General features: G+C 35.5%; 1 long non-coding RNA gene across 1 annotated transcript; it reads right to left on the reverse strand.

The window, feature by feature from the left end:
* Positions 1–13,908: 13,908 nt before the first annotated feature.
* LOC128315136 (uncharacterized) lies at positions 13,909–27,695 on the reverse strand. Its single transcript, XR_008297587.1, has 3 exons — positions 27,519–27,695; positions 16,432–16,504; positions 13,909–15,514 (listed from the first exon to the last, which is right to left on the reverse strand). It is a non-coding gene; the product is annotated as an uncharacterized LOC128315136 (long non-coding RNA).
* Positions 27,696–27,963: the final 268 nt, after the last annotated feature.

The following is a 27,963-nucleotide window of genomic DNA, read 5'->3' on the forward strand; positions in this document are numbered from 1 at the left end:
GAAGTACACTACGCAATCTCCTAGAATTTAACTCCAATAATACTAGGTAATGAAGATAATACCTTACATTTGCATAGTACTTTAGAATACACATGGGTGCTTTTGCATTTATAACTTTATATTTAGGATTGAACTGAGTTTAGGAAGGAGAGCTCTTCTTATATGCTTTTGAAACGTGGTTAAACATGTCCAGTGAGGCACTGACTGCTAGATCCAGTAGCTGGAAAGGTTATGTGCTAAAAAAAGTGGTTATTTTGTAAGAGCAGAAAAGAAAAAACTAAAGTATTTAGAGCTGTGCCTCTAGATCCAGGAAGCTTGATGACTGAAGTCATTCCTCAAATGCTTGGAAGCTTTCTAGAAGGTTGATTTAATTCTCCTTGATATCACTTAACAGAGTTATTGCTTGAGACCTACCCTAGCACAAGGATATTTCCATATCCTCTGCCTTACCCCTAAATTATTTTTATATAGTTTAGTTGCAAGTATCTCTTATGCTAAAACACCTGATGCATCTGAAGTGTAAAAATAACAGAAACTAAAAAGAAATTTGCAAAGAAACATATGAGAATCTTCTCAGCTGCTAGCATTTGGGAATATATTAAAATGACAAGGAAATACTATCTTTACTTTCCATATTGAAAAAAGTCAATTAAATCTGACAGTATTAATTTTGGAAAGGTTGCGGAGACACGGGTGCCTCCATGTATGCTTACTAGGAGTAGAGAATAGTACAGCCCTGAAGAGCTGTTGCCAATATCTAGAAAAAATATGGACATGTACATAGGTTATGCCCCAGAAATCCCATACTAGAAACTCTTGCCCATGAGAACAAGGTTTACATTTGGATTTTATTTCAGCGTTGTTTATAATTGTGAAATTATTGAAACAATGTCTATGTTTATATTGCTGTAATCTTATTTGATAGCATGTTTCTCAGTTGAATGGAACTATATCTACATTAAAAAAAAGAAAAAATAAGGCACCTGGTGCCTCAGTCAGCTGAGCATCTGACTCTTGATTTCAGCTCAGGTCATGATCCCAAGGGTCCTGTGATTGAGCTCTGCCTTGGGCTCCACACAGAGCATGGAGTCTGCTTAAGATTCTTTCTCTCTGTCCCTCTGTCCCTCTTGCTTGCTCTTGTGTGTGTTCTCTCTCTCTCTCAAATAAAATTTTTAAAAAAAAATTAAGGAAAAATAAAAGATGTATATTATGGAGGATATATGATTTATATAAATTTAAATAACTTACATACTATATATACATACACATTGTATATACATATACAGGGACACTTATGTACAAGTATACTTGTGTGCACACACACACACAGTTGACCCTTAAACAATGCAGAGGTTAAGGGCACTGACCTCCACAGAGTTGAAAATCTGCATATGACTTTTGACTCCCTGAAAACTTAACTATTAATAGTGTACTGTTAACTAAAAATGTAACTATAACATGAGCGGTTAACACATATCTTGTATGTTATATGTATTATATGCTGTATTCTTATAATATAGTAAGCCAGATAAAAGACAATGTTAAATTCGTAAGGAAGAGAAATACATTTATAACACTGTACTATAAAAAATCCGTGAATGAATGGACCTGTGAGTTTAAACCCATATTATTTGAGTCAACTATACATATGTTTCAGGTATCATATCTGAATTCAGGAAAGGAAGTCAAAGGAAATCAAAGGAAGTCATATTGGCCCTTCTGCTATCTCCTTACATCTTATTGGCCACAAACAGGTCACATGACCATCATTAATTACAAAAGAACCTGGAAAATCATCTTCAAAAGAGGATTGTTATCATTGGCTAATACTAATCATGACTCATATTGTAAACAAAATGAACTTTCTATAGACAAAAAAAGAAAGATTTAAGCAACCGGTTATATCTGGCAATTAGTAAATCACACTGTTGAAGACAGGTTTTTTTTGTTTTTGTTTTTGTTTTTTTTTTAGTATTCAGTGATGAATATACCCTTTGAATCCCCTCTTGATTTCAAGCTCTTTGTGCAGAGATCTTATATTTATTGTTTCTCTCATGTCCCCAGAACATTCAGTGATGGGAATATGGAAAATACTTTAAAAATACTTGTTGATTAAATAACCATGAGAAGAGGAGAATTACAATTGTGCAAAATGAGAAATTTAACTTACTATTTGACAGAAGTTTTTTGGACCACAATTGCCACATTTAAAAAATCATATAATTTATTTATATACTGTATTACATTATTTGTGCTAAAATTTAAAATGTAGTTTTTACTATTTCTTTTTCATAAATGGTTTTGAAAATCTGCCTAAAATATACTATCAGATTTCAGGATGATACCTGTTCATTAGAGTGGAATTTATGAAAGGAAGATCACGTTTTAACTTACCCATTTTTTAAGTTTATTTATGTATTTTGAGAGAGACAGAGAGAAAGAGAGAGATTGTAAGCAGGGAAGGAGCAGAGAGAGAGGGTGAGAGAGAATACCAAGCAGGCTCCAGGTTCAGTGTGGAGCCTGAGGTGGGGTTCGATCCCACGACCATGAGATCCTGACCTGAGGCAACATCAGACACTTAACTGACTGAGTCACCCAGGTGCCTAAGCTTACCAGTTTTTAAATTAGAACTTGTTTTATAAATTGAAAGATATCTAGGTAGACTGTTTCCTTTAGAAATTTAACAAAGACTATATACTATGACTTTTCCTTAGGTTGGGTTTCCTGAAAAAATAATCTGAGATAGAAATTTGTTTGCAGGAAATTATTGGGGAGTAAACTGAGAATAAAACCCACATGGAAGTGAGGGTAGCAGGATTGCGCAGAGCAAAAAGTTGAACTACCATATGTGGTGAGGCAGTGTAACATTTGGCAAGGGTAGTTCCTAGGGAGGGAACTCAACTGAGATTTGTCAGCAAATGACATTTCTTGAAGCCCAGTCTTTTTTTCCCAGCATGGAGTCTGATTTGATGACCCAGGGATCAATCTCACGACCCTGAGATCATGAACCTGATATCATGACCTGAGCTGGAATCAAGAGTTGGACGCTCAATCAATTGAGCCATTGGAAGATGGCTCACTGGAAGCTCAGTCTTAAAGAGAAAATGGGCAGAGTGCTATAACATTTTCTCCAGATGTAGTTTCACTGGCCACTGTTAGCACATACCCAACACAAACAGCAAATGAGTACTAATACTTTTTCTCTGATTTTCTATCTGTTTAGATATAAAGTGTAGAAGTACTTAGCATTCTTCCAAGCATGGTCGGAGCCAAATCATATTATTCGAAATTTAGGTATTCTGTGCACAAAGTTTTATAAATTGCACTGATTAGTAATTATTTTACAATCATCTGTCAAATAAAATGTCCTTATTGATTAAGGAATACAGTGACTCTAATCAGGAAGATTAAACCACAGTGATACATAACCATATTATTACTAGCAAACATGAAATATAACTAAATAAAACAATTATGACAATTAGGAACCTTGTGCAAACTCTTATAGTCTCCTGCATAGAGAGTCCCTGGGATCACCCCCGGGTTCAGTGATTCACTAGGAGGCATCACAGGACTCAGTGGAAGAATATGACAGCTATTTTTTAAAATTTTTTTAAGTTTATTTATTTATTTTGAGAGAGAGAGAGAGAGAGAGAGAGAGAGAGAGAGAGAACACAAGCAGAAGAGGGGCAGAGAGAAGGAAAGACAGAATCCTAAGCAGCCTTGTGCCATCAGTGTAGACCCTGACACAGGGTTCGAATTCATGAATGGTGAAATCATGACCTGAGCCAAGATCAAGAGTCAGACGTTTAACCAATTGTGCCACCCAGCTGCCCCAACAGCTATTTTATTATATTAAAAGGACACATTGAAAAAAAAATGTTGACTATCAGGGAAAGTCATTAGAGATTCAATTTACATGTTTTTCTTTTTGTTTTTTATGTTTTTTTCCAACATATTAACTCATTAGTTTTTTTTTTCCTTTCTTTCATTCTTTCTTTATTAGACTTTGTTATTTTAGAGTACTTAGGTTCATAGCAAAATTGAGGGTAGAGAGATTTCCCATATACCACCTGCTCCCACACATGTATAACCTCCACTATTACCAACATCCATCACAAAGATGGTACATTCCTTATAATTGATGAGCTTACCCAGACACATCATAATACCCCCAAATCTGTAGTTTACAATATAGTGCTATGGTGTTCTATGGGTTTGGACAAATGTTTAATGATATTTACTCATCATTATGGTACAATACAGATTGTTTTCACTGTCTTAAAAATCTTCCATGCTCTACCTACTCATCCCTCCACCCAACCAACCCCTAGCAACCACTGATGTTTTTACTGTGTCTATAGTTTTGCCTTTTCCAGAATACATACAGAGGAATCATAGAGTATCTAGCCTTTTCAAATTAACATTTTTCACTTAGTAATATGTATTTAATTCTCTTCCATGTCTTCTCATGGCCTCATAACTCATTTCTTTTTAATTGAGAACAATATTCCTTTATCCAGATGTACCACAGTTTATTTATCCATCGCCTACTGAAGGATATCTTGGTTCCTTCCAAGCTTGGCAATTATGAATAAAACTGCTATAACATTCACATGCAGTTTTTTTTTCCCAACGTTTTATATTTATTTTTGGGACAGAGAGAGACAGAGCATGAACGGGGGAGGGACAGAGAGAGAGGGAGACACAGAATCCGAAACAGGCTCCAGGCTCCGAGCCATCAGCCCAGAGCCTGACGCAGGGCTCGAACTCACGGACCGCGAGATCGTGACCTGGCTGAAGTCGGACGCTTAACCGACTGCGCCACCCAGGCGCCCCTCACATGCAGTTTTTTGTATGGACATGTTTTCCACTCATTTACAAAGACCATGATTGCTGGATCATATGTTAAGAGTATGTTTAATTTTGTAAGAAACTACCAAATTGCCTTCCAAAGTGACACCACCAGCGGTGAATGAAAGCTCCTGTTGCTTCACTTCCTTGTCAGTATTTGGAGCTGTCAATGTTCCATATTTTGGCCATTCTAATTGATGTTTGATGGTATCTCATTGTTTATATTGCATTTCCCTGTTGCCATATGATTTGAAGCATCTTTTTATGTGCTTAGATGACATATATTTATCTTTTATGGTGAGGTGACTTTTAAGGTCTTTTGCCCATTTTTTAAAAAAAAATTAATGTTTATTTATGTTTGAAACAGAGACAGAGACAGTGTGAGTGGAGGAGGGGCAGAGAGAGAGAGGGAGACACAGAATCTGAAGGGAGGCTCCAGGCTCTGAGCTGTCAGCACAGAGCTCAACATGGGGCTTGAACTCATGAACTGTGAGATCATACCCTGAACCAAAGTTGGATGCTTAACCAGCTGAGCCACCCAGGTGCACGGGTCTTTTGCCCATTTATTAATAATGTTTTTTTTTTTTTTGTTAGCTTGTTTTGCTTTTGAGTTTTAAGTGTTCTTTTTTATATTTTACATTATAGTCCTTTGTTAGATATGTCTTTTGCAAATATTTTCCCCCAGCTTATGGCTTGTTGTCTCATTCTCTTGATGCTGTCTATTGCAGAGCAAAAGTTTTTGATGAAGTCTAACTTGTTATTTCTTTCATGGCTTATGTGTTTGATGTTGTAACTAAAAAGTTATTGCCATACCCAAGGTCGTCCAGTTTTTTTCCTAGGTTATCTGACTGGAATTTTATTGTTTTATATTGAGGCATGTGACCCATTTGGAGTTCATTTTTGTCAAAGGTATAAGGTCTGTGTCTAAATTATTTTTATTTTGTAATTTTGTAATTTATTATTTTTTGCATGTTGATGTCCAAATGTTCCAGCATCATTTTTTGAGAAGACTACCTTGGTTGCATTGTATTGCCTTGGCTCCTTTGCCAGAGATCAGTTGATTATACTTATTTGGGTCTATTCTGTGTTCTCTCTTCTGTTCCATTTATCTATTTGTCTATGTTTTTGTTAATACTGCAGTATCTGGATTACAAGGCTTTTATGGTAGGTCTTGAAGTTGGTAGTGTCAGTTCTCTTAACTTTTTTGGCTGTTTTGTATGTTTTGCTTCTTCATACGTACTTTGGAATCAGTTTGTTGATATCCGGAAAGTAACTTCCTGGGATTTGATTGCAATTGCATGAATTTCTAGATCAATATGGGAAGAACTGACATCTTGACAGTATCGATCCTTTCTATTCATTAACATGGACAGTTTCATCACTTATTTAGTTCTCTTTGTTTTTGTTCATCAGATTTTGTATTTTTATTCATATAGATCTTCTATGTATTTTGTTATATATATTTCCTAATTTTTCATGGTAATATAAATGATACTGTGTTCTTAATTTCAAGTTTCACTTGTTTGTTACTAGTGTATAGGAAAGCAATTGAATTGCATATTAACCTTGTATTCTGCATCCTTGCTATAATTGCACAATAGATCTACAACATTTTTTGGTTGTTGTTAATTCTTTCAGATTTTCTATATAGTCACTCCTGTCATCTGTGAAAAAAGATAATTTTCTTTCTTCCCACTCTGTATAGTTTTCATTTCTTTTTCTAATCTCATTGGACTAGCTAGAACTTTCATTATGATGCTGAAAAGGAGGGTAGAGAGGGGACATCCTTGCCCTTTACTTGATTTTAGAGAGAAAGCTTCTAGTCTCTGACCACTAAGTGTGATGTTAGCTGTGGATTTTTGGAGATATTCTTTACCAAGTTGAGGAAGTTCCCCTTTATACCTTGTTCACTGAGAGTTTTTATCATGAATTGGTGTTAGATTTTGTCAAATCCTTTTTCTGTATCTATTGGTATAATCATGTGATTTTTCTTTTTTACCCTGTTGATGTGATAGATTGAACTAATTGATTTTCAAATGTTGAACAACCCTGCATAGTTAGGGTAAATCTCACTTTGCTGTACACAATTATTTTTATACATTGTTGGATTTAATGTGCTGATACTTTGTATAGGATTTTTACATCTTTGTTCATGAGAAGTATTGGTTTGTAGTTTCTTTTCTTGTAATGTCTTTGATTTTGCTATTCGGATAATGATGGCATCACAGAATGAGTTAAGAAATATTTCTTCTGTTTCTATTCTCTGAAAGAGATTATAGAGACTCAGTATAATTTCTTCCTTAAATGTTTTGTAGAATTGACTAGTGAACCCATCTAGGCCTAATGCTTTCTGATATGAAAGGTATTAATTATTGATTTAATTTATTTAATAAGTGTAGGTCTATTCAGATTGTCTATTTCTTTTCGCAGGAGTTTTGGCAAATTGTGTCTTTCAAGAAATTGTTTCATTTCGTCCAGGTTATCAAATTTGTGAACATGGAATTGTTCATAATATTCCTTTATTATACCTTTAACAGCCATGATTTCTGTAGTCATAATCCTACTTATTCATTTCTGATACAAGTAATTTGTGTCCTTTCTCTTTTTCTTTGTCTGGTTAGAGGCTTATAAATTTTATCGATATTTTAAAAGAACCAGCTTTTGGTTTTGTTGATTTTCTCTATTGGTTTTCTGTTTTCCGTTTCATCGATTTCTGTTCTAATCATAATTTATTTTCTTTGGTTTACTTTGGAATTGATTTGCTCCTTTTTTTTTCTGGTTTCCTAAGGGTAAATTTATATTATTAATTTTAGTTATTTCTTTTCTTTTCTAATATATTCATTCAATTCCAAAGATATCTCTCTAAGCACTGTTTTTGATACATCTCACACTTTTGATAAGTTGTGTTTTCATTTTAATTTAGTTCAAAATACTTTTTAACTTCTCTTGACATTTCTTCTTTGACCTATGTTATTTAGAAGTGTGTTTAATGTCCAAATATTTGAGGATTTTCTAGTTATGCTTCTGTTATAGATTTCTAGTTTAATTCCATTGTGATCTAAAAGCAGACATTGTATTATTTCTATTATTTTAAATTTGTTGAGGTGTGTTTTATGACTCAGAATATGGTATATGTTGGTAAATATTCCATATAAGCTCAAGAAAAATGTGTATTCTACTGTTTTTGGATGAAGTCTATAAATGTTAATTATACCCAGTCATTGATGGTATTGGAGAATTCAACTATGTTCTTACTGATTTTCTGCCTACTAAATCTGTCCATTTCTGATACAGTAGTGTTGAAGTCTCCAACTAGGGTAGTTAGATTCATCTCTTTCCCTTTGCAATTCTGTTTTTGTTTTTGTTTTGTTTCTTTGTTTTGTTTTGTTTTGTTTGCCTCACACAGTTTGACACTTTTTTGTTGGGTGTATACATTACAAGGATTGTTGTGTCTTCTTTCAGAATTGACCCCCCTCCCACTAAATAATGTACCCCCTTATCACTAAATAATAATAATTTACTTTATCCCTGATAATATTCCTTGCTTTGAAATCTGGTCTGTTTGAAATTAGTATAGCTACTCCTGCTTTATTTTGCATGGTATATTTTTCTCCATGCATTTAATTTTAGTCTGTGTGTCTTCACATTTAAAATAGAGTTCTTGGGGCACTTGGGTAGCTCAGTTGGTTGAGTGCCCTCTCTTTATCTCTGTTCAGGTCATAATCTCATTGTTCATGGGATTACGCCCTATGGCAGGCTCTATGCTGACAGTGTGGAATCTGCTTGGGATTGTCTCTGTCTCTCTCTCTTTCTCTCTCTCTCTCTCTCTCTCTCTCTCTCTCTCTCTGCCCCTCCCCTGATTGCGCACTCTCTCTCTCTCAAAATAAACATTTTAAAATAGAATTCTTGTGGACACCATATATTTGGGGCTTGTTTATGAATCTATTCATTACAATCTTCAACTTTTAATTGGTATTTTCTGATCATTGTTGTTCAAAGTGATCACTGATATATTTGGAATAATATATATCATTTTGTTTACTGTTTTCTATTTGTTTCCCCTGTTCTGTGTTCTTATTTTTGTCTTCCACTGTTTTTCTGCATCCAAATTTTTATTTGTCTTGGTCACATAGGCACTGTCTGCCTCTCATGTACCAAAATTCCAAGATCACAGAAAGAGAGCAGATGTTCAGCATACACCACATTGTACAAACCCTAGAGGCATGAGCCAGAACTGCAGAACACAGAACTTCTGATATCCAAGTTCCTAGATGCTAGCCAAGGGCCAAACTTATAGGCAGGTCTTTATAAGAAGTCCTACCTTCTTATAAAGTCATGCCTGCTATATTAACTCTTTTCTGATAACCTCCACAAGTTTATCAGTATGCAACCATTTTATTATAGTACTATGGGAAGTTTGCCCCCTGGATTTTGACTCTCTTCTAAAATGTGTAGGGCATTTATGTTATTCTCTGATTATTGTTGTCACTTTTATTATGCCAAGTGAGAAGATACAAAATAAATATTTCCTGAAAATTATAGAAAACAAGACTGTACTGTTTTTCCTTCTTTGTGATGAGGGGAACCAAGGGAAGGAACATCAGAAGAAGTCAGGCATTTGCAGTAGTGGAAGCAAGTGAGTCATGAGAAGAGACACAGTGTGTATGAGTTGAAAGCACAGACATTGGAGACAGTCCAGGCATGACACATATCCTGTCTTGGGCTCCATTTCCTCGTCTGGAAAATGAGGCTAAAAACAGTACATGCCTCATATATTACTTTTGGGAAATAAGTTGTGTTTCTTATATATTTAAACAATGCCTAGAATGTAGGTGAATACTCTTCAGGTCAGTACACATAAAATTAAATGACATAAAATAACTAAAAATCACCTCTTTAAAACAGGAGTGTAAAATATGACCTAGGTCACCTTCTTAGACTACACTATAAAAATGATGTTGAAAAGGCCAGTAACTTAGAAAATAAGAAAAAGGAATAGTGCAGCCAAATTTCAATTAAGATTTTATTGTTTTTTTTTTCGTTATTGTTTTTCTCTCTCAAGAATACTATAAACTTCCTAAAAGGAAAATCAGATTTACTCTGGGATTTTCCACTCAAATATATATTTTCTGGAGAAAATGAAGGTTTTCTGGTAAGTTAGCAAATGAGTCATGGAACTTTCCTGATCTCTAATTCATCCATTCTTACAATGAATTTTAAATAATGTAGATAAAAAATTCAAATGAAACAAGATACCTAAATCATTTAATATTTAGATTATCATATTTATCTCATTGCCTTTTAATCCATATATTTGCTATTCCATGTTACTTTGTGGATCTTATGTACTCTATCTAGTTCATTAAAAGTAGTTCTTATCTGTTTCCATTACTTTCTACATAAGTTGGTACAATTCTGTCGTCAAAAATTTTCAGACTTGAACTATTTCAGAGCTGGTTTTCACACTCCAGTCTTTCTGATATAACTTAAATTTAACAAAATGCACTGAGAAGTACTTGGAGCATCCCATGGCACCTTCTTCTCTTTATCTCTAATTCTGATAATATTTTCTATTCCTCTGATCACCACAGTCGGAACAGAAAACTGTGGTAGAGACATTCAGTGAGTCACCTCTTATAACAGTCCTCTCCCCTTGCAAGTGGGTGGATGCTGTGAATACTTCTAGCCAACAGAATATGGCAAAGGTGATAGGATATCACTTCGATCATCTTTTATATTATATGGCAAGGTGAACAGATGTGGCAGATGTTATTAAGGTCCCTAATTAGTTGACTTGGAATTAAGAGATTTGTGGGGGTGGGTAAGATTTAAGCAGATTAGACTTTTGAAAAAAGCATCTGGACTTCAGAGGATCTTTTTCCTGTTGAAGAACCATGAGGTTTTCACCTGCAAGGGACCATGTGAGCTTGGAAAAAGGCCACAAACTTTTGATGAGAACTTAGTCCTAGTTGACATTTGTTGCGGCCTTGTGACCCCTCCAACTAAAGGGCCCAGCGAAGGTGTGTCTGGACTCTTGACCTATGGAAACTGCTGCATTTTAGGCTGTGAAGTTTGTAGTATTTTCTTTTACAGTAACTAAAAACTAATAAAATACCAATAATGAAACCTATTTTTTTGAGAAGCACGTGAGTGGCCTCCAACACACACACACATGCAAATTATGATAGATTCAGATGTGATAGTGAAACAAGCCATGTGTAAAATTCAACTATACAAAGGGAACTTTGATAGTTAGCAGAGTCCTAGCAGTAGGAGGGCTTTTGCTCACAGTCCCTTAGGACTCCAGAGGGCCAATGGCTCTGCCATCTCCAGCTTCTGGCTTGCAAGATCTTCCTTGGACTTTCCCTGCAGTAGGCAGGAAGGGCAAGGGAGCAAGGAGGATTCTGTGGGGCAGGTTTTATGAAACACATTTCACTTTTCCTCACATACCATTGACCAGCACACAGACATATGACTAGTGATACAAGAAGGGCTGAGGAATGTGATTCAACTGTGTGCTCAGATAAAAGGAGATGTGGATGTTAGTGCTCTTGAAACTAGAACACATCTCCTAAAACAAAATGATGTCACAGATGCATTTGTACTGTCTTTTTCTTCCCAAAGATGCTCCTTTCTAGCTGTGTACAATTCACATTATGGTATCCTCTCTTCTCATGTTGTACCTTTCTCTGTACTGGTGAAGCATAACATTTATATAGGTAGAACTAATATGGTACTTTTGTATAATTTCTATAAGAAATTTTCTAGGTATCTTTTGATGATTCGTTAATACGTTCAACAAGTAGCTTTGTTCAATAAAAGACAAGGTGCTAGGGGCAGGACACAAACATGTATGAAGTAGTACATTTACCCATGAGAAGATAAACCATAAGGAGGTCATCATCTTTCTGATTTTATCAGAAAGCAGACCAGTAATACACAATCATTTTTAACTCGTGAAGTTAACATGTCTTGTAGGTAGCTGAGTTGAGGCTAGAGCTCAAGTCTCATGACTTCCAAGTTATTTTTTCTTAGTGACTATGTGCAATCATGTTTTGTAAGGAGATGCACAGTCTCTTAAACAGCACCTTAGAAGCCTTCAATTTGAAAACTTAAATGTATTTTAATATGATAAACTACAGATATTAATTTTACATATGTGAAAGTAAAAATATTACTCTACAAATGTCTCTAACTAGTGTTGTTTATGAATGTATTTATGTTACTATAAGATAATATTATTTACAAAAACAATACTATAATGTAAAATTTTAAATGTGGGACTGATATTTGGTTTGATATTTATATAGCTCACTTTCAAATTACTGGAATAGGAAGAAATGAGTTTGTACTTTGACATCTACATGCCTTGGAAAATAAATTAAATATTCTGAGTTTTAGTGTCCTTATATATAAATTGGGACTCCTACTTACTTAACAGAATTGTTGGGAAGTATTAATTGAAAGATTACTTATAACTGATGGCTTACACAGAATCCAAATATTGGCTTCCCCATCTCTAAAGTTGGCAGTGCTATAAGAAGGAAGTTGTTTTTTTCCTGCCTTTTAGGGATCGTAGTATTTCAAAAGAAAAGCTTACTGCCATGTTTTAAAATCATGCCTCAGTCTGCAATTTTTTTTTATTTTTTTAATGTTTATTTATATTTGATAGAACACAAGGCGGGGAGGAGAAGAGAGAGAGGGAGACACAGAATCTGAAGTCAGCTCCAGGCTCTGAGCTGTCAGCACAGAGCCCAACACGGGGCCAGAACCCATAGACCATGAGATCATGACTTGAGCTGAAGTCAGTCACCCAACCGACTGAGCCACCCAGTCACCCATCTCAGTCTGCAATTCTATTGATAGAAAATGGCTTACGATGAAAATTATTCAGAGACTCCTGGCAATAGGGAAAATGAAGGGAAAAAAACCTTGATAGTGATTGGGAAATGGACAAACTCACTTTTATCCCTTTTTGATTTTTTTAATTTGGGCTAAGTTTGGAAGAATGGGAAGAGAATGAAAATGTCTAAAATGATGCCAAAAATTACAATAGGAGTGGGTGAAGAGGAGATAAGTCTACATGTATGTATTGCATATCTATATAAATCCATTCATAATATGTAATTTTATATTTATTTATACCTCATGAAGGTTTCATGATGACTTTAGTAGACTATAGAATAAAATGAGTGGTTGAGAAGAAATAAGACAAAGGGATAAGAAGATTGGGAAAATAATAGTTGAATCCAGAAATAAATTTAGTACAGAGAATGACCACAGAGAATCCTCAACAACTATACCAGAAAGTTATGCTCCAACTTTCTAGCCACCAGCACAAAAAATGATTCATTTTAAAAGTCAGTGTCATAAATGCTCCTTCCTCCTCCCTTCAAATCTATAATGTAGGAAAAAAGTAAGTCTATAAATAGACATGATAAATGGGTTCTCATAGAAAGAAGTTGGTGTACCTTTAACAATTAAAACTCTTTGATTTTGTGTTAGTTTTCTATTGCTGCCAGAACAATTTACCTCAATTCCTGTGAGTTAAATTAAATAAATGAATTAATAAATCTGGTAAGTGTAATATGGGTCTCAGCAGTTTAAGGTCGAAGTATTGGTGCTTCTTTCTGTAGGTTTTAGAAGAGAACATATATCCTGCGTTTTCCAGTTTCTAGAAGCTGCCTGCATTCTTTGGTTCATGGCTCCCTTCCTTTACCTTCAGAGCAAACAGTGCAAGCCAGCCCCTCTTCTCATTCCTTCTTTCTGATCCTTCTGTCTTTACAGCTTTCTCTCTAGCCAAAGCCAGAGTGGATTCTCCACTTTGAAGAATTACATTGGATTCACTGGGGTAATCCAGAATAAGCTCTCCATCTCCCAGTTTGAATTCTTAATGAAATCTGCAAAATCTTTTTGAGTATAACCTTGTCATCATGTCATTGATTGTAGAAAAGGATAAAGATTTAGAAAAGGATAAAGAAGATTTTACTCTTTTATAAAGAGCTATAATTAATTGAAAATAGCAAACTCATCATGATATGTAATGCCCAAGTAACTAGATTTTTAAACTACCTACAAGACCAATAGAAGTATGGCAAAATCACTTTTATTTCATGTATCCTACATTCCACTTACAAATGTGGAAAATAAAAAAAAAGAAGCTATATAAATATTTATTGAACTTGAACTAGAACATAAAATATTTTATAAAATATAGAGTGATCTAGATATATTTATAGAGATATCTTTAGATATCTATATCTATATAGATATAGATATATTTGCATCATATACATATAGATAGATATCTATATATATATTTGCATCATACATATATAAGGAGAAATGCCTTACAAGATAATATAAAATGCAAGGAACTACAGATGTATTGTCCTTTAAAATGGAATTTGATGTGTAGGATGACATAACAGGTAAAATTTCATTAAGTTTATCTGAAAGTTGAGATAGGGCCACCTCTTTTGTAATGTTCTTGGAAGCTTACTTTCAGACTGTTCAAGCTTTTTCAGTCAAGGGGGAAATTAACACATGAGACAATGAGACACTATGTCCTTTTGGGTATGCTATCTAGTATCTACTACTTTTCCTCAGAATATAATAATTTGTAGCATGACAGTGAAATCATGTAAGAATTCTGAGAGCTTATCCTTCTTATTTTCTTTTAATTCTTTGCTATATTCAAATGCCATTTTCATTGTTTTACAAATTGTGGTCTTTATAGCACATAGGATGGATCTATTTTTTTGAACTTTCAGATAAAGTTTTCAAAGTTCTGTAAAGCAGAAATACCTGAAAGGAAAATCCTTTAGTTGATCAGTGGTCACCTGGGTAAACAGATTTACTTATATGGAATTTGCTCCAAAAATGAGCCATAAGAGAATGTTTTGGCAAGAAATGAGGCTTGCCTCTGATTTCCTATAAAGATTTGAGTTGAAACAGTGTGTGTTCACTTAATCTTGTTAAATGTAGCACAAAACACTAAGTGTATTAGAGCGTGTATTTAAATGATAACAAACCCTGCTGTTAAAACTAATAGGAAACAGTTCTTTTCCCATTGAGTTTCCACATTCAACCATTCCTTTAGATATCATCATTTACTATGACTTCTTATGGCTGACTACAATATGCTTTTGAGATGAATTTTAGCCCTATGTTTTTCCTTATTGCTAAGCAACAGTTTCCTTTTTTGTTAGTGATAAAATTTGGGGACAACACTGTATTCAGAGGAATACCTGTTAATGTGATATGCACAAATATTAAAACCTAATTAGATCATTATGATTGGAAATTAATAACTGAATTTAATGATGATGATGATGATGATAATAGACATTCCAATATTGAGACTTTTTCTATTAAGGATTATTTTCTGTATTTAAATTAATCATTACATCTGAAGCTTCTCTGCATCAATTAAAAAGAAACAAACAAACAAAAATTAGAGCAGCTTTGCTATTGTGTGCACACCCTTACTGAGGTGGACTTGGTTTGGGGGAGCCGGGGTAGGGGGTTGAAGAGGGTGGGCCTGTAGAAGAGTGGTGGAATTCCTAAATTCTTCATCTTTTTCCTCTAAGAGACTTCAGGTTCATTCTGCCTTGAGGCAGGGTGATGACCTCTCAGGATCCCTTCCAGCCTGAAGCACCTGTGAAGTAAAAAGCATTTATAAAACCTTTAGAACACTTCTTGAAGTATATAGTTATAAAAGATAAAGAGTCCCTGAAGCATATTCTGCACCGAAAAACCAATATTGTTTATTACCTCTCTGTTAAATTTAACAAGAAAAATGTCAGGTAAAACACTGAGAAGTTTGTTTCCAAACAAATGGGGATGGCCATATTTTCCCAAGCATCACTGGATGTGTACCCACAGCTTAAGAGCTTGTTATAAAACTACCATCATTGAATCTTTTTCATGGTCATTAAAGGGTAAAATGCTATATGTCTGTCTTGTTACAGTTCATTCTAATTTATTTGATCAATGAAACTGATATAAATAGCCAACTAACTGTATCATTTTGGCTTTTTCCAAATGACTATGAATATGGGCTACATTTTATTTTGCCTGACAGTAACCAACTGACAGTAACCAAGTAAAAGTTAGCCTCACAAAGAATCTCAATTGGGAGAACATAAGTGAAAGGTGAAATGCATTTACATTGAGCAATTATGATGTGGTTGAATATAAAATATTTGGAATAACCTAATCCTATTTTTATATTACTGCATTAGCATACAGGAGCTGAATAAATAATGGAGTCTAATATCCACATCATTTCCAGTTTTGGGGGGGATAAAAAATAAACAAAGCTTAAGGATAACAATAGCTAGGTTACTATGTTCCAGATGCTATTTTATTTGCTTAATTTTTTTTTTTAACCAATAAAATCCTCAAACCCATCTTACTATTATCTTCATTTTACTGATGTGGAAGTAAGCTCCAAATGGTGAATTTGCTGAGATGACACTAATAATAAGTGGTAAAATAAAGGCTCCAATCTTTGTGTGACTTTGCATTCCACCCTCCAAATTTTTACATCATATACATTCTGTCAGTAATTACCTGTGTCTTTCCTCAGATTCTTCTCTTTTAACAGGATGTCTTCATCCCCAATTCCACATGTTGAAAAGTCTGTCTGAAGTTATACAAATGTGTTAGTTAGTGGTGATCCTAGGGAGAATACTATTATGTTCCAATGTATCTACAATGTATCTACATAGTTTGGGGGTGGGAGGAGAAGATTAATGAATTGCTATTTTGATTATAATATTGTGTCTTCATTATTTGTCTTTGTATAATGACTTTATGGAATGTACTGTAAAAGAAACAATAATAAGAACTATTTTATTCTAATGGGGGAGGTAAGACTATTACCAAAAAAGTTAAACTTTCAAATTTAACTTTGAAACTTGATAAGATCCATCAATGTGTGTGTGTGTGTGTACACACACACACACACACACACACACACATACATATATTCCAAACATTAAAAAAAGACAATCCTTCTGGATTTACAGACCATGGAATGATTTATAAAAGAAGTGATAGCCAATTGGGGCCTTAAAAAACTATGTATAATTTTGACAGCATTGGGAAGGCAGGATATTCTAAACACAAGGAATTTTGTGGAAAAAACAAATTTGGGGAAAGGCGATTAGTGAGGTTTAATAAAAAGCACAATGTAGAGGGAGAGAATAAGTAGAAAATATTTGAAAAACAAGTTTTATCCAGTTATGTGTAATTTTAGAAGTTAAGATAAATCATCTAGGCTCTATGGAATAAGCCAGAGAATGTACTAGATTTTCAGAGCTAAGTGGAGAGACCCAGCTGTGGCTAATGAAACATCTCAAGGTGGTTTGGGTAAGAGTAGGAGGAGAGTAACTTTGTCCAATTCAGGTTTTTTGTTTGTTTGTTTGTTTGTTTGTTTGTTTTTTCATGAAATATGTTACTTTCAGCAACTAAATATTAGAAGTGAATGTGAATTACATTTGCCGAGAATTTGAACTCAAAATTTTACTCTGAGGGAAGGTATATTATGAATTTTGCCAATTTGTGTATCCTCAGCCCATGTTCCATAGAAGGCACTAATATAATTTGGTTAAATGAATGACTAGGAAGGTCAAGTTTAAGCATTAGGTAAATGCATACCTAAACAGGAAGGGTGTCAACAATTTAGTAGCTGAGTGGGTCAGATATAAGATACAAATAGAATAACAAATGGGTTGGGCAAATTATTCAGAAAAGAGGCATCAAAATGATAATTATAAAATGTGCAGTCCTATTTGATGGTTGTTCTTAACACAAAAGACACATAATAGACACTCGATAAATACTGGCTGAATTAAGGAATAAAATGAAAGCTAGACCAAAGAATCAGCAATCATATTGTTAACTATGGCTTGAGAGCATCAGTATGGCTAAAGTGGAAGGGGAATTGTGTGTGGCAGAAAACACGCCACACAGTGAGAGAAATTGGGGGTCCACTGAGCATCTCAGGGGTGCCACCCAGGAAGGATTGTTTGGGAGGTTAGTACCCACAGAAGTTGACAACCAATTGAATGTAGAGATGAGAGCATAGTGGAGATCAAAGATTTATTTGGGTTAAGGAGGATGATGCTGATGCTGTTAACTAAAGAAGGGAAGAGCAGACTTGCTGGGAAAGAGGAGGATTCTGTTTTTAATATGCTGAGCTGAGGACATCGTGGGACATCTGTAGATAAATTAAGGATAATAAATGCAAGAATTGAATTCTTAAGTGATAATTCAGTGCTGGTGATATATGTTTGGAGGTCATTAAATGCTTACACTTAAATTCATGCAAAGTAGTGAAATCACCAAGGAAGAATGATGTAGAATGAAAAGAGAACTAAAAGACCAACTCTGAGAATTTGGATGTTTAAGGAATAGTGGAAAAAGAGGAGACAAAGTATGGCTAGAGAAACAAAGTAATTGGGATAATCTGGTGTCAAAAAACTCAAGACACTTTCAAAGAGAAATGATTTATCATCTCACATTTTTTATCACTTTCTATGGTTGTTTCACTTAGTTTTCAAAAGAACCTGCATTATCTGAGGCTGATAAGGGAAAGAGTTGAGATTAAAAATTGTTTCCTGTGACTTTAGAGCCCAGATTCTTACAGGTATATGGTTCTAAAGCTGAAGCAAATGAGGGCAGTGAATACATGTTTGGGATTGACAATCAGGATGTCACTGGCATGAGAAAACATGTTCTATAGGAAAATGGAACTGGAACACAAGGGGTTAGAAACATTGAGTGGTGGGGAAGTACAGGCATTTATTAACTAACACACACAACTGTTATAGACTTAAAAAGGCATTTCCAGTTGTCTATAAATAGAAAGTAGAGGGAGGAATGTGTTAGAGTTCTTAAGAGAAAAAAGGCCTCAATGTTTGAAGTACTTTAGCAATTTATGAATTTCATGAACCCTCATTGTGAATATATTACAGCAATAGGGAAGGATTCATCAGATATTAAAAGAATTTGTCTCTAAAATAGTACAAAAAATAGATTTGTACTTAACACTAAGTTCTTCGGCCCATTTCAACCTGGTAAATCAAAGGAAACTCAGGTAAAACCATTTTACTCAGACTAGTTTATGCATCCCTAGGGGCGCCTGGGTGGCTCAGTTGGTTAAGCGTCCAACTTTGGCTCAGGTCATGATCTCACCCTTTGTGGGTTCGAGCCCCGCATCGGGCTCTGTCCTGACAGCTCATAACGTGGAGTCTGCTTTGGATTCTGTGTCTCCTTCTCTCTCTGCCTCTCCCCCACTTGCAGTCTGCCTCTCTTTCTGTCTCTCAAAAATAAATAAATGTAAAAAAAATGTGTATGCATCCCTACATGAATTAATTATAGGATTTAGACACAACTGGATATTTAACATTCATATGCATTGTTGGAGATCTTAGATTATGGAAAAGAAAATGAACATTTCCTTGGGTGGTCTTATTTTTTTGCCATACTTGCAGCTACTTTACTTCAAAGTTCAGCCACCTAAACTGAAGAGTGGTCATGTTTTTATTTTCTGGGTGTTTAACCTGTGGAATGGATGGACTTCCTCTAGGCCCCAGGACTCTCTTAAAATTAGACACAAATTGTTGAATGCTATACATTTTTATAGGGAAAAGTTCCATGGCTTTCATCAGGATCTCTCACTGCCCATCAGTTTCATTGTTGAGATGAGCATTATGGATAGTTACAAGCTGGCTTTCAAAAGTAGTGTCTTTTTAGTGCATCTTTAACTTGGTGAAAATGACCTTGTCCTACAGCTATGGCTTAAAAATTAAAAAAAAGAAATCATTTCCCACAGCATAATTTTGTTCCAAAATTCTTCTCTTTATTTTTAAAATCAAAGCAGTCATACAATTCCTGTGGTAGATGATTTGAGGTGCTTTGATTTGGTAACTTGTGAGGAAGAGAAAAACTGGCTTTGAAATCACAAGGTTTTTATTTGGGGAGCTAGTGAAAAAAATGATTGTCCCTATGTAATAAGCAAAAGAACCTTCTAACCTTGGAATCTTTTTTTTTCTATTCAACATGATAGAAATAGCAATTTCTAAGTTCTTATAAACCTTTATAAGTTTTCATGAATTGTTAATTTAGAAATACAGACATAAGAGAAAAATAGCCCTACCAGAATATATAATCCATGGGCTCTGAACTGCAATGTTCTCATCAGAGACAATTTATGTTAAACTGAGCAGCCACCGAGATATTATCCAGATCAGGTGAAAACTATGAAGGAGACAAGTCGGATTAGTAGTTCATCATGACTCCAATGAATTGACTAGTCAGCATTTTGACTCACTGTTTGTGTCTAGCTATATTTTTTACAGCAATACAAAATTGATGTTTACATAAAAGAGACGCTATAGTCTATGATCCATAAAGTTTTTTGTAGTAATAAAGTACAGCTATCAACAGATAGGTAGATAGAGGTAGAGCTATTTACCTAAATATAATGCCTTAGAAATAGTACTCAAGAAATTCTTATTTATTTCTCTTAGTGGGAATCTACATTTCCTATGTGAGGCAAAGTGTTGTATTCCAATCAACTCTATTTTTACAAGCCACTTAGGCATGCTTACCAAATAGACAATTCCCAAGTTTCAGTCCTCTGTTCATTCAAAAATATCACTTACCCATATTTAACTTTCAGACACTAACCTGTGCATTTTTGCATCTCTGGAATTTGTGAATAGTAATTCCAGGAAGTTGGAGGGGAAAATAAAAAGAATTTTTTTGTGTGAAGCTATTACTCATTTAATTTTAAGCCTGATGCTGAGAAATATCTAGATATTGTGTGATTCTGGGGGGAAATAACAAAGACTGTAGAGTTTGAGAAGTGCATTTACATCTTATTTATAGTACATTCCAGGTTTAAGACGTATAACATTTCATCCTTTGTGTCCCGTTTTCTCATTTTTTAAATGCGGATAACAATATTAATTTTACCTTCTATACTGAAGTGCAAGACTATTACATATGATTAAACGAAAATAGTTGGTAACATCCTTGCCCCTCAAAGAAATTACATAAATGTCCCCGTGGCCGTATGTAACCATTTTTGCAAAACATTTTAAAAAGCTATCTCACCTCTTCTTGTTTTTCCTTCTTATTTCCTATCCTCTCACCTTCCTATCATTGCATACTTTGTTACAATCTTGGCAAGAATCTACAACACAATTTTTACAAGTTCTTTATTCCTTCTCATTATCTGTGAGTATGAAAATAATACAGTTTGTTTGTATATGGGAGAATTGCATGGGTGCTTTGATCCTGTCAAGACAGTCAGTGGAAATAGGATTATAAATGTATAGGGCTACAAATGGGTGAACAAATCTTTGTTTATGCATTCTCTATAAACACACTACATTTTGACCAGGGTAAGTGATGGAAGAGAGGGGAAGTAGAAAGAGCAAGATCAAAACCAGGAGGCCAAGGGACTGCCAAGGATGAGCAGATCCCAGCAGATAAAGGCCTTTGTGGGTGTGGCAAATGTTCAAACTCTGCAACATTTTTTTCTTTCTTTTTCTTTCATTTTTACTTTTTTTTTTTTTTTGTACAATTCAAAGCTTTAGAAGCCTGTAATTCATCATTGAAACTTATCAAAAAGAAAGCAATGCTTAGTTCAAACTTCTTGTTAGAGGCATGGATTATCATTACTGTCATTAGACTTTCATGAATTCTTACATGTCAAACAATGCTGCTGTTTAATTTTTAGTGTTTATAACGGATTAGAGTCAAGTTGCATTTCTCCATAGCATATTTCTACATCAAGGAATTTCTCTGAAGGAGGGGCAATGGCATGGGGATTGTGGGCCTGGATTTTCATTTTTACTTTGCTATTACAGGTTTGGGAAATCTTTAATCGTTTTAGCTATGATAGCTATCATATAACTCTGAAAGTGTGTTGTGTAAGAGGCAATGAATGTGGTTGTTAAGAGACATACTCTGGAACAAGACTCCTCCCCCCCTAGTTTTAAATCCCACCTCTACTCTGGGTAAAATGGGGTATTAAAAATAACAACTTCGGGGTGCCTGGGTGGCTAGTCAGTTAAGTTTGCAACTCTTGATTTCAGCCCTGGTCATGACCTCGTGGATCCTGAGACCGAGCCCTGAGTCGGGCTCCATGTGCTGACAGTGAGGAGTCTGCTGGGGATTCTCCTTCTCTCTCTGTCCCTCCCCTGCTCATGTTCCCTCTCTCTCTCTTTCTCTCTGTCTCTCTCTCTCAAAATAAATAAATAAAAAATACCAACTTCATAAAACTGATAGAGGTTCAGACAGGCTGATAAATATAATAAACTCATGGAACATGTTAGCTGCTATAAATAATCTAATATTAACCATGATTGTAATTCATAACTGGCTGAATTCTGTTGCTATTTTAATACTTGTGTCTTTATATGGGAATTATATCTATCTATATATATATAGATATATTTAATTTTTAATGTTTATTTTTGAGAGAGAGAGACAGAGTGTGAGAGGGGGAGGGGCAGAGAGAGAAGGAGACACAGAATCCCAAGCAGGCTCCAGCTTCTGAGCTGCCAGCACAGAGCCCCATGTGGGACTTGAACCCATGAACCGCAAGATCATGACCCGATCTGAAGGGGGCGTGTAACCAACTGAGCCACCCAGGCACTCCATGTGAGAATTATATTTGTAATCATCTGTTTTTGATATTGAGAGTTGCTTAAGTGCATATATTTAAAGTGCTGTATACTTTTTGATGGAAGTTCTATTAAAATAAGTGGTGGCTGCCTATAGCCAGCTCTATGAAGGACATGTGAATGTTTCATAGAGTGCGTGTGTTTCCAATGTGATGCAGCCTCTCTGTGAATTGATACCTAATTTTGGACGAATTTCTCCTCAGCAAAGATTTGGAAGTTCTTTAAGACAAAATAAAAATATTATGGCGGAGTTTCTAACAAACAATCTAGTAAAACATTTGCTTTTCTTGATTCTCAGTTGTCAGGCATGTTTTGTGACTAAAAAACACAAATTATGTTTGAGTCCCTTGTGTGTTAGACATTATTAAGTATTTCTCTTTGGCATCTCACCCTACCATTGGTAGATGTGATTAACAACAACAACAACAAATATATATATACATATATATATATATATATATATATATATATATATATATATATTGCCTGAATATCAACTTTTCATCATTTATTTTATTGTGGAGTAGAAAATGTAATTAAAAAATACATATATATATTGAACAGAGAATGCTTCAAATAGCAAAAGTGAAGCTTAAATTTACTTAGGAAACTTGATCTGTATTGAAAAATGCCAAAGAGAATAAAGAATAGATTTGGAATTTTATTAGCAGAGAATAAAAATTTTTTTAAATATTTATGATATAGAGGGTCAGATAGAAACATATATTCATAAATGTTATTTTTTAATGAGACAAGCACATATCAGAATTACTTTATAAATTTTATAATACATACATATAAAGAAGAATTCAGACTCGGCTATCAATAATTTGTGGTTACAAATGTCAAATTAGAAACTCAGAGTTAAAACCAGTAAGAGAAACTCAAGTTCTCATTCTAATCCTGCTGTAGATACATATCAAGCTATAAGTAAGTCAACATTAATAGCTTCTGTGTTTTTTTCTAAGCCAGAAATACAGAATCCAGCATCTTGATTCTTTTCTCTATCTGCTGTCATTTTCAGAGCTGGAAACTGCTTATTTCAATTTGAAGACATACAGAAAAATACTTGCACCTCAACAGGAAACTCTCTGGTTCTTTCCAGCAATAAAGGAAAAAACAAACCAACATGCATTAGGAATTGTTTTGGCTAACTTTGCAACTCAAAGACAATTTTTTATTTTTGTTTTTCTTTTTCATTGTACATTTTAAAAGAACTCCGATAGGCTGCTGGTTTTGGTTTAACAATGTCAGAGTGGTAGGGTGCATGTCTCAGAATTTTCTGGAACTGGAAAGTACTTGCTTGTCTGGGATGGAGGATGGCTGTTGTAGCACCATAGGAAAAGGGGTGAGCAAAAGGAAGCTCCAAACACCTTTGTCCCCTTTTATGAAAAATGCAAGAGCTTTTCTAGAAACCTCTTTACATTCTTCTTATATCTCCTGAGCCAGACTGTTTTTGTTTTTGTTTTAATTTTTTTTAATGTTTATTTTTAAGAGAGAGAGAGAAAAAAGGAGAGAGAGAACGCACGCGCGCGCAAGCGGGGGAAGGGGCAAACAGAGAAGGAGACACAGAATCCGAAGCAGGCTCCAGGCTCTGAGCTGTCAGCACAGAGCCCGATGCAGGGCTCAAACCCACGAACTGTGAGATCATGACCTGAGCCAAAGCCGGATGTTTAACCAACTGAGCCAACTGAGGCAGACTGTTTTATTGGTATGTTAGTTTGCTAGGACTGCCATAACAAAATATCACAGGCTGAGTGACTTAAACAGCAGATGTTTATTTTCTCACAGTTCTGGATCTCAGAAGTCCAAATGATGATTGCTGGTAAGATCTCTTGGTTTGCAGATGGCTATCTTCTTACCACCATGTCCTCGCATGGTCTTTCCCTTACGTGCACACACAGGGAGAGAATTGGGTGAGGGTTCCAACCTCATGACCTCATTTAATCTTAATTTCCTCCCTAATGGCCCTGTTTCCAAATGTGGTTTCAATGGCATTTAGGGTTTCAACATAAAAAGTTTGAAGGAACAGAATTCAGTCCGTAACGTGTGGTTACCTACCACTATAAGGGAGGTTGGGTTTTGAAGGTCAGGATTGTCAGGTGCAGCTCAGCATTGAGTTTCTCATTTGGGGGCTTTGGGGATTGTCCTGTGTACTTTTTGATGCTTAGCAGAATTCCTGGCCTCTACCTCTAGTAGATGAAAATAACAAGCTGGCAAGCCTGCTTCCCTACTTCCCCTTCCAAACTTAGGACAACTAAAAATGTCTCTAGACATTGCCAAATGTACCCAGAGAGAGTCAAAATCATATCTCCATGCCTCCAGTTGAGAACCACCAGCCCTTGAACAAAGTAAGGGATCTCTTAGTTGTGTAACATCAACATATCATGAGGGAACAGATTATGAGAAAAAGTTGTAGGATAGACAGTTAATAGAGCCTGCCACAGGACTTCTGTCTTCTGTAGTCTCAGTCTGTCATGGTTTACATTCTATACTTACTAGGATCAGTCTCATACAGTTCCTCTCTTACTTGCTTGCCTCTTTCTCCTTCATTTTACTTGCTGCCCAAACTCCAACTCTGGATCTACCCAAACTCTTATTTTTCCATAATTGTTTTCTAACAGTAAAAATTACTTTAAGATTATTACTCAGACTGATTGCTTTCGCTTTAAAAATTCATGATCACAGACCTCAAATGTTATGTTTCTTTTGCAGGCTCACATTTTCACTCTTCATGGCAGTGAATTCACATCTTTTCTTTCCTCAGATTGTGCTTTCTGAAAATCAGATTCCATCATCAGCAAAATCCCCTGTATCTTCACTCTCAAAGTCCTCCAGCTTCCTGCTCTGAGTGAATCCTTTTTGCTCTCCAGTTCTTTAATGTCTCTGCTGCTTCAAATGTCTCTCACCTCTGTTATAGAACTCACCTGATTAGCCCAGTCCTGCATAGATAATCCTCTTTGGATTAGCTTAAACTCAATTTATTAGAGATTTAAATACTTCTACAAAATCCCCTTTAACTTCCCCATAGCAGAGTAACCTCATGGGAGGAATATGCCATCACATTCGGAGTCTGCATTTTCTTTCAAGAGGAGGGGATTATGTAGGGTGTGTCTGCAGTGGGGGCGGGACCTTGGTCCCATCAGAGAATTCTGTCTTTACCACAGACACCCACTGGCCAAGATAAAGACAGAAAATTTGAGTTAAAAAAAGCAATAATTATAGTTAATTGAAATGATTGAATTTGCGTCATGAATTCATAATGGATACTGAAATTTAAAAGTTGCAGGATACATAGAGGCATCATGAATATAATGAACATGTTAAACTTTTAATTAATTTTAATAAGTATATATATTTTGTTTCTTATATCTTTGAGTGTTTATAAAGTATTTATGTCCATGCAATTAGGAAAAACTTGCAGAGAAAACTGTTCCACATCTTCTAGCTTATTAAGCATTCAACAACCCCAAACTGTGCTCACATTTCATAATCTTGCTTCTTGCTTCACTGAAAACATAGAATTAATCCAGAGAAAATGTACTTCCCATCTCTAAACCAGACCAGACCATAACTGCCTGCCTTCCTATGGATATTCTGCCTCTATTCCTTCTGAGGGATACCTATTCCACATGCACACTCTGTCTCATCCCCTAACATCTGCTGGAAAACTTTTGCCCCTTTTAATAACCTCAGATCTCATTTTTGTATAAAAAATTTTTAAAGTTTATTTATTTATTTTTGAGAGAGGGAGAGAGAATGTGTGAGTGAGGGAGGAGCAGAGACAGAGAGAAAGTGAGCAAGAGAATCCCAAGCAGGTCCCTTGCCACCAGCATCAGAACCCAATGCGGGGCTTGAACCCAGACCTGCAAGATCATAACCTGAGCTGAAATTGAGTCTGCTGCTTAACTGACAGCTATCCAGGCATCCCTAATTACCCCAGATCTCTTCCAAATCTTACTTCTCTTTGCATAAGTTCCTTAGCATGCCAGCATGATGTAATATCTCCCAACATAAACAACAGAAAAACAATAGCAAACTTTCCCTTTCAGTAGACCCCTCTATTTCTCTGTTCTCTTTTGTAGCAAAATTTCTCAAAAGAATCTAAAATACTATCTTGTTCACTTTGCAGGTCTCATTCTTTAGCCCAGCCCAATCAGACTTTTATCACTATTAACCTTCTAAAGCCTCCCTCTCTGGTCACTAAGAACCTTCATATTGACACATCCCAATATTTGATTCTCGCATTTATTTTATTCAAACTCACCATCTTATTTTAATAAGGGAGTATAAAGAGTTGATTCCTCCCTTCTAGGAAATATATCCTTCACTTGAATTTCAAGGTGCCTCATTCTCTCATTTCCTCCTATTTCCATGGTTTTCCCAATTCCTTTGCTGTATCCTCCCCTTTGTTTCTGATTATTTAAATTTGTATTCCTCTAGGGTTTGGTGCTTGGCTTTCTTCTCACTTAAAAAAAAATGCTTATTTATCATTTTTGAGAGCATGTGCGTGTGTGCATGCACGCGCACACACACACACACACATACACACATACACACATACACACACTAGAGCAGGGGAGGAACAAAAAGAGAGGGGGAGAGAGTCCCAGGCAGGCTCTGAGCTGTCAGCATAGAGCCTGACAAGGGGCTCAAAATCACGAACCATGAGATCATGACCTGAGCCAAAATCAAGAGTCAGATACTTAACCCACTTAACCAGCTAAGCCACCCAGGTGCCCCTCTTCTCACTTCTTTATACTCATTCTGTAACTTACATCACTGAGTCACCTACTTTTATTTTGTGTATACTGTTTATATGCTAATGCCATCCATATTTCTCTCTCAGCCCTGAGCTCCCGTTTTAACACATCCAAAACGGAACTCTTGATTCTCTACCCCCTCAAACCTGTTTCTTTCCAGTCCTTTAAGTGCCATCAAAATTCATTCACTTACTTGTGATTAAAAATAGCCTTGATTCTTTTCTTTTTCTTTCACCATGCATCTAATGTATCAGAAGTCTGTCAGCTGTCTTTTAAAATAGAACCTGGATATGGTAAACAATCTGGACCTCCACAACTTCCCTCCTGGTCCAAACGCAGCAACCTTTCTCTGCAGGGTGTTTAAAATGTAAATCAGAATATCATCACTGCCTGCCTAAACCCTGAAAGACTGCCCTCATGACATCAGCTCTTCTCTCTCTTGTCCTTGCTAATTTTGATCTTGAGCACATGCAATCCCTTCCCAACTCTGGGGCTTGGCATTCGCTGTTACCTCCATCTGAAACACATCCTCTAGGTGTCCACATGGAGAATTCTTCCTTTCCTCAAGTATCCACTCAAATATCACCTCATCAGGAAAAGTATTCCCAATGAGGTGTTAAAATACCACTTTGTGCTGA

Source organism: Acinonyx jubatus, chromosome C2 (genome assembly GCF_027475565.1).
Source record: "Acinonyx jubatus isolate Ajub_Pintada_27869175 chromosome C2, VMU_Ajub_asm_v1.0, whole genome shotgun sequence".
Classification (NCBI taxonomy): domain Eukaryota; kingdom Metazoa; phylum Chordata; class Mammalia; order Carnivora; family Felidae; genus Acinonyx; species Acinonyx jubatus.